We start from the raw sequence: 8035 nt of genomic DNA on the forward strand, positions 1-8035 counted from the left end.
AATACTTTCTATCTCCAATGGAACAGCCAATGTGTAGATTTTGCGTTATGAAATACTGCCCCCCCTATTCTCCAGTCATTTGGCACTGTGATTTTTTTCTTGAATCAAAATATTTTTGAAGAAGGGCTTACAAAAGATGGAACAAATAGAGGATGCACTGTTGCAATTTTCAGTTTGACAAAGAATATTAAAAAGGGGTTACAAAAACTGGAACATTATTGGACGAACATGCTATCGAGTTGAAAGCAGATATGTAGAAAAAAAGCTACCAAAGTTATCAACATTATTATATGTGAATGTTTATAACGTTATATTGCGCCTTGATCTGTGTAAAAGTTTTATTTGTGGGTTTAACCTGTTACAACTTACCCTTTTCATTTATAACATTTGAAATTTTATCGGTAAAATTTGCAAACGTTTTTTAAATGAAACAACGAAACTATTTAAAATTGTGTTAACTTCTATAATAAAAACATAATACAGCTAATAAATGTACATGTAGGTATTTTCCTAACTAATGTATTATTAATCAACAGGGATTACGCTAAAAATACCCCTTTTAAACATCATTATTAAACGAAAACATAATACAAACTCTTTTCATAACTGCTAAAACTGTTTTTACTGCAGCCCTCCGTAGGGAGAAATGCGTTATCGAGGAAATGTCACTGGACAGGGGTTGTGTCAAAGTAATATTGATGATTGATGCGCCGCGCGATGATTCGATTTGTAGCATTCGAAGATGGCGGATGTAGACAATATCTAATTTTGATATTTCTGTTTCTTTGGCTAGTTGAAGTATAATTTTGATAGTGTTTTATGCGGCGATTAACCTGAACAGTGAACAGTGATCCCAAAATCCTATATTGCTCTCGTGTCTTACATTTTTTAATGCGCAAGTGGTCTCCACGTGGTTTCTGGAATTTTACTATCAAGTTGCAAAAACTACAATCACCGTACAACGTGCCTCTCAAAGAGAGTTTAACTTGACACTGGCGAAATTGACCTATTTATTAGGACAGAAAAGCCATATTTTAAAAGAGAAGAAGATGCGCCGCGCGTTTTGTGCCAAACAGCCAGTCTAGTGCCGTACGGTACATAGATGTCAATGTTACTAAAAAATATTTATTTTCGCAGGCGCTTTTTCCTCCGGACGGCTGGGTGAACCTCTCGAGGCTGCCCTCTAGCGGTGTACTGCAGCCCTCCGTAGGGAGAAATGCATTATCGATACTTATAAATAGATTTACATAAAATGGCACCAGCCGCTTAGGCTATCGGGAGCAATCTGCGCTCTGGCATGTATACCGCTGTCAATCTGTTTTAGTTATATTCTAGAAACACAATATAAAAAAACCTATCCCTTTATACAAAACTAGGTTAATCTAACCTGCCAGGTGGTCATTTTTACCACCTGCCAGCGGTATACAGCCTAATTCCTACAATACCTAATATTTTAAGTATGAAAAAGCTTTCCGCAAGATGGGTGCCGCGTTTGTTCACAGCCGATCAAAAACGACATCGCGTAACAACTTCCGAGCAATGCTTAGCCAAATTGAAACGTAATCCTTCTGAATTTTTACGTCGATTCGTGACGGTGGACGAAACATGGATTCACCATTATACATAAGAGACTAGCGAACGGGCCCCTAAGAAAGCGAAAACCGTTAATTCGGCAGGAAAGGCCACTGTGTTTTGGGACAGCCAAGGTGTTATTCATATCGACTATTTACAGAAAGGTAAAACAATAAATGGCCTTTATTATGCTGCTTTATTGGAAAACTTTAACGCAGACGTTCTGAAAAAACGGCCACACCTGGCAAAGAAGAAAATACTTTTTCATCACGACAATGCACACCTGCACACTCGTCGGCAGTCGCAACAGCCAAATTAGTAGAATTGCGTTATGAAATACTGCCACACCCACCCTATTCTCCAGATTTGGCACCGTGTGATTTTTTTCTTGTTCCCTAACATGAAGAAATGGCTCGGTGGGAAATATTATGTTTTCGTTTAATAATGATGTTTAAAAGGGGTATTTTTAGCGTAATCCCTGTAGATTAATAATACATTAGTTAGGAAAATACCTACATGTACATTTATTAGCTGTATGTATTATGTTTTTGTTATAGAAGTTAACACAATTTTAAATAGTTTCGTTGTTTCATTTAAAAACGTGCAAATTTTACCGATAAGTTTCAAATGTTAAAATAAATGGAGTAAGGGATAAATAGGGTAAGGGTTAAACCCACTACTTGACAAGATAGGTGCAATATATTAAACAAAACAACATAAAACATCCAAGGCGATAATAAACGTTTGATAAACATTCTAGATGTTTATATAATAATGTTGATAACTTTGGTAGCTTTTTTCTACATAATCTGCTTTCAACTCGATGCATTTCGTCCAACAACTGGAACATCGTTGGACGAAATATTTAACAAATTTCCCCATTTACTGTTTTAGCACTTGAGGTTTTAATACAATACTTTTGTAAGATCTTATTTATTCTTTCTGTATAATAAAATATAAATTATAATACATATTGCACGTGTTTGATTTACTTACGGGCTAGCTCAGCAACCCGAAGTGAACTTTACCTCCGACATCGGTCGCCCTCATTTGTTTGATTTAGGTACACCGTCAAGGAAACTGAATCGCGTACCAGATTGGAACATTTTTGGTACTAATGTCCTCTTGACATCCCATACATTTGCCGAGAAAAGCCTTCGATTATGAGTGTAGAGCTTTGAGTATTTAATTCAAAGGTGTAGAAGTAGAAGGAAGGAGTGCCCGCGGGAAGGTGTTGAAAAGGTGTCGTTACAGTAGCAAGGGGGTAAAGCTTTATAACTAAAAACACAGTAAAATCACCCGACGCCTTTCAACGTTTTTAACAGATCACGAAGATTAAATCACAGTCCAAGTTCTCTTACATGAATTATTTTAGGATAATATTCGCTAAATTATTTCAGACACTTGCTTCTCTAGCGCCACTATAGCAGCATTTGGAACTGTTATTTACCGCTTAGCAGGACACTTATCCCCCTTAAGAGTTTGGTATCCTAAAATATAGCTTTGACGAGTGAAACTTTAAGAGGTTTCGGCCGGAAAAATAAAGAAAGGGATTAATGACATGATGCTTGACTTAGAGGAATATAAAACCTTCCTTTATTACTTCCTTGGCAAAATAGAATGTGAATTAGATACTAGTGCCTAAAGTCATTATCCAGTCCAATGATAATAATCCTCCGATCCATTTCTAAGCAAGAATATTCCTTCACGCACCTACTTATATCAAGATAATAATAAAAGATGTGTATTCATATTTTCCACATAGCAGCCAAAGACAGAGTGAATTTGAAGATTTTCAAAATTTTACTGATACCCCGACTCACCGCATGCTTCGACATTATGACATCAGGTGGCTTTCCCTATACGAATGCATACACAGATTTGATTTTCAAAGTGAGTTTCTAGGGAGTAGAAATACAAATGCTACTTGTCAATTTATATTTGACCACCTAAGTAGCGATGAGACCAAACTGTATATTTACTTCCTAGATTTTATATTGCCTATAACGACTAAGTTTAATATTATTTTCCAAAGTGATCAAACGGTTATTCACACAATTCAAACAGATATACAAAACCCCAGTTTTCGCAAGGCACAAACATGAATGATTGTTAACTTAAGTAAATGTTGTGTATTTGAACATTTGGTCACTTAACAAGGCTGATGTTTATAGCATCTCATGATAATTTGTTAGTTTTGCTTACCTTCAAAACAGTGACTGTCACCCACCGATAGATGGCGTTAGTAGTTCTGTTTTGCCAATATTTTGAGACCATAAAAAGAGCTAATCATGCTACATGTTATTAAAAAACCATACTGGTTGATACCTTTTACCTTACGATTGGCTCTCATCATCGTTTGTAATTATTTTTAGTTAAAAACGTAGATCGCGCTATTAAGATTTTTCCTGGCTTCATGACCTACCACATGTAATGCTGTATTTGTTGAGGTTAAGTAGCGATCAATAACTGCGTACCGACTGCATTCCTTCCAGGAAACTGACGGACCTTTTAGAGATCATTCTTCAATTGGCTTAGGAGTTTGACTGACGTCCTCTGGGACTCTGACGGACCCTTGGCGAAAGTGATTCGTTTAAGTTGTAAACTCACTCGTTGAAGTAAATATAACCTGGTTCATATAAGCGTCGTTCGTTTGCTTGGAATTTTCTCCCGCTGTCTCCGCCCACGAAGAACGCCCACTACAGTATGCATTATCTTCCTTTAAAAAATATGTACCTGGGCACAAACGTAGCCACTTTAATAGATTCGTTAAAAGATGATGTTCGAATGAGACCCAAAATTGACGAATTTCTTAACAGATGCCAACATTTTTAATTGAATTGAGTAACCAATTTCTGCAAAGAATACCTATACAAGATGACTTATTGCAAGATTTGTCATTCCTCGATCCCCAAAAAGCATTGTTCGGTGAATTTCAAACCTTGACAAGACTACTCCAAAAGTTTCCTAACTTGGTTCCAATTGAAAAAATACAAGTTATCGACAACGAATACAGAGAATTGAAATTAGATTTTTCAGTTTACAGTTGATAAATTTTGGAGTGAAGTGAGCAAAATCTGTGATTTGAATAGCAAAGCAAAATATGAAAATTTGTCTCGATTTGCGAAACAAATGACACTACTACCTGTGTCAAACGCAAAGGTAGAAAGAATATTTTCTGACATAAACAGGATTAAAACTCGTGATCGGAATCGTTTTGATAGTAAAAATGTAGCTGCAATAATGCACGGAAAAGAAGGACTACGACAGATTGAAGGAGGATGCAGCAGTTTTGTTCCTGACAAAAGTATGGTGAAATTAATGGACTCGAAACAGCTCTATAAAACTATAACCCAAAATAAAGACGAGGAAGAACAGGAACCATAATCTGACCATATCTTTTTTTTTAATTTCAAAAATTAAAAGAAATTTATAAAGAAACGAAACGGTGCTTCAAGTATTTTTTAAGGCCATTAGCCATTTATCTACAACATTATGTCACAGTTGCGTTACCTATTTCATTTGTAATGCATATTCCCTATTTTAATAAACACTGCTGTCTAATGTATGGTCCATTTGTAATGCATATTCCCTATTTTAATAAACACTGCTGTCTAATGTATGGTCCATTTGTAATGCATATTCCCTATTTTAATAAACACTGCTGTCTAATGTATGGTCCATTTGTAATGCATATTCCCTATTTTAATAAACACTGCTGTCCATTTGTTTCATTTTATAACATAACTTAGCAGTGTCATAACAATGAAATGTCTTCTCCATAAGTAGTAGATTTTCAGTATTTTTCCAGTTTTAATTTAGTAGAATTTGGTGGGTTCTAACCCACACAAGCAGTAGTTTCGTCAAATAAAATCTGGTCACACTGATTTTCCGAGACAGTTTCTTCACAACCGCAGCAGTCTACAGATGATTTTGTGAAATTCTGGAGACTAGTTAGTACCTAAAGACGACTTTCCAACAAAGACTGACATTGCGTTGCAGTATTTAAGTAAATTTGGCTCCACTTATATTTGTGAAAAAGTATTTTCAACTCTCACCTATATAAAAAATAAATACCGTACTTAAACTTTGACTCCTCAACACATTTCTGATTTTATTCCACCTCAGATTTGTCACCGAATATTACAAAACTAGTTTCACAAAAACCCCTACAGAGGTCTCACTATTTTTTCACTAATTCATCATTGGTCTTACTAATTTGTCATTATTGTCAAGCTATGTGCTGATTTGAGCTTTGCGGTGAAGGAAAACATCGTGAGGAAACCTGCACAAACCTGCGAAGCAATTCAATGGTGTGTGTGAAGTTCCCAATCCGCACTGGGCCCGCGTGGGAACTATGGCCCAAGCCCTCTCATTCTGAGGGGAGGCCTGTGCCCTGCAGTGGGACGTATATAGGCTGGGATGATGATGTGCTGATTAAAGCTTATATTTCTCAAATTACACTTTTTTTTATTTTATACCACGATGACAATAAATATACCCACTGAATGTGGCCCGCAGGCCGACTTGGCTTAAAAATTTGTGCCTACTTCCAATTTTGGTTCGACAGCCTTGGATTAGAACTACGACCCTAACCTGGTGAACCAGAACCTGGATAGACACGTCGAGGGGAAAACGGGTTTAATGATAGAGTTTTTACACTCTGCTTTTCACTACGATTGCGAGGAAATGATTAGCACATAGAAACTTCTACGGTTTACTGAAAATAATGTATTTTAAAACATTGATATGTTGTTTTTTCATCCATCCATTCATCCATGTTCTTTGGTAAAACATAAATATTTTGCGGGAAGCCACATTTTAGCAATACGACGTGTATTCTACCCTGCCAACTTAAAATGGCTACTTAATTCTTCATAGTGAACTCTTGACACCTAACGTCCTTTTTTGTAAGTTAGAAGGGTAGGATTATAATTAAGACGGCATTTTTACTAAGCATAGCTACACATATTTCCGATAAATATACGTATAGTAATTTGTTAAGAATTCCTTAAGAAATTTCATCCCCATATTTTCAAGTAAATAGGTCGAAATTTGAAAAAAGCCGGAACAAATGTTTTTTAGGGTTCCGCAGCTCAAGAAGAAAAAACGGAACCCTTATAGGATCACTTTCAAAAGTCAAGGCAATTAAAAGCTACAGTCATTAAAACGGTGTTTCCATGTAAATCGCCTTAACAGAAAAAATAATAGGGTACTTCCGGCTGTCCTGGAAACTTGGAATTTTGCATAAAGGTAGCTCTTATATAGCTCAATAAATAAGAAAAATCTGAAAATTATAATTATTCATGTCTGACTGTCTATGTCAATAGGCCATCTAAAATGACCCCACATTGCGTACATTTTGCTTGAGCTTAGAAGGCTCTACTAACACTGCATCATCCCCTCTGCTAACATCACCTCAAAGGTAAAATTTTCAAAATCGCTTGAACAAATATCCATTTATTTCTTATAAGTGCCCAAATGCCAAGTTTCATAAAGAACTATCGATTTATCTTCGACAACGACGATCTTCCATATAAAGTTTCATCCTCTATTTCACCCCCTCACAGGAAAAATTATAAAAAACGCGCGAATAAATATCTTTTTATCTCTTATCCCGTGCTCAAATGCCGAGTTTCATGAAGAACCATCGACAACGACGACAACGACGATCTTCCACATAAAGTTTCATCCCCTATTTCACCCCCTCACAGGAAGAATTTAAAAAAAACGCGCTAACAAATATATATTTATCTCTTATCACGTGCCCAAATGCCAAGTTTCATAGAGAACCATTGATTTATCTTCGACAATGACGATCTTCCATATAAACTTTCATCCCCTTTTTCACCCCCTCACGGGATGAATTAAAAAAACGCGCGAACAAATATCTATTTACGTCTTATCACGTGCCGAAATGGCAAGTTTAAGAAAGATTCATCGCTTTATCTTCGATAATGACTACCTTCCATATAAATTTTCATCCCCTATTTCAACCCCTCACAGGTCAAATTTTCAAAAAAGCTCAAACAAATATCGATTTATTTCTTATTAAGTGCCTAAAAGCCAAGTTTCATGGTTTTATCTTCGACAACGACGAACTTCCACCATATTAACTTTCATCCCCTATTTCAACCCCTTAAAGCCTCTTTTTCGCAAAAAAAGATAGCCTATGTTCTTTCCCAAGGTCTATTCTATGTCTGTACCAAATTTCATCAAAATCGGCCCAGCGGTTTAGGCGTGAAAGCGTAACAGACAGACAGACAGACAGAGTTACTTTCGCATTTATAATAAGTAATAATAATATATAGTAATATAGTATAGTATGGATTTTGATTTATTTTACTGATTTTCGATTTTTAGTTTTATATAATTAAAAATGATTTTACAAAATATGTAGAAACTTCTTTGCTTGTGGCTGTTTACACCTGATTACTTTGGTCTTAGACGAAGATTTTATTTT

This window comes from Choristoneura fumiferana, chromosome 28 (assembly GCF_025370935.1).
Source record: "Choristoneura fumiferana chromosome 28, NRCan_CFum_1, whole genome shotgun sequence".
Taxonomy (NCBI): Eukaryota; Metazoa; Arthropoda; class Insecta; order Lepidoptera; family Tortricidae; genus Choristoneura; species Choristoneura fumiferana.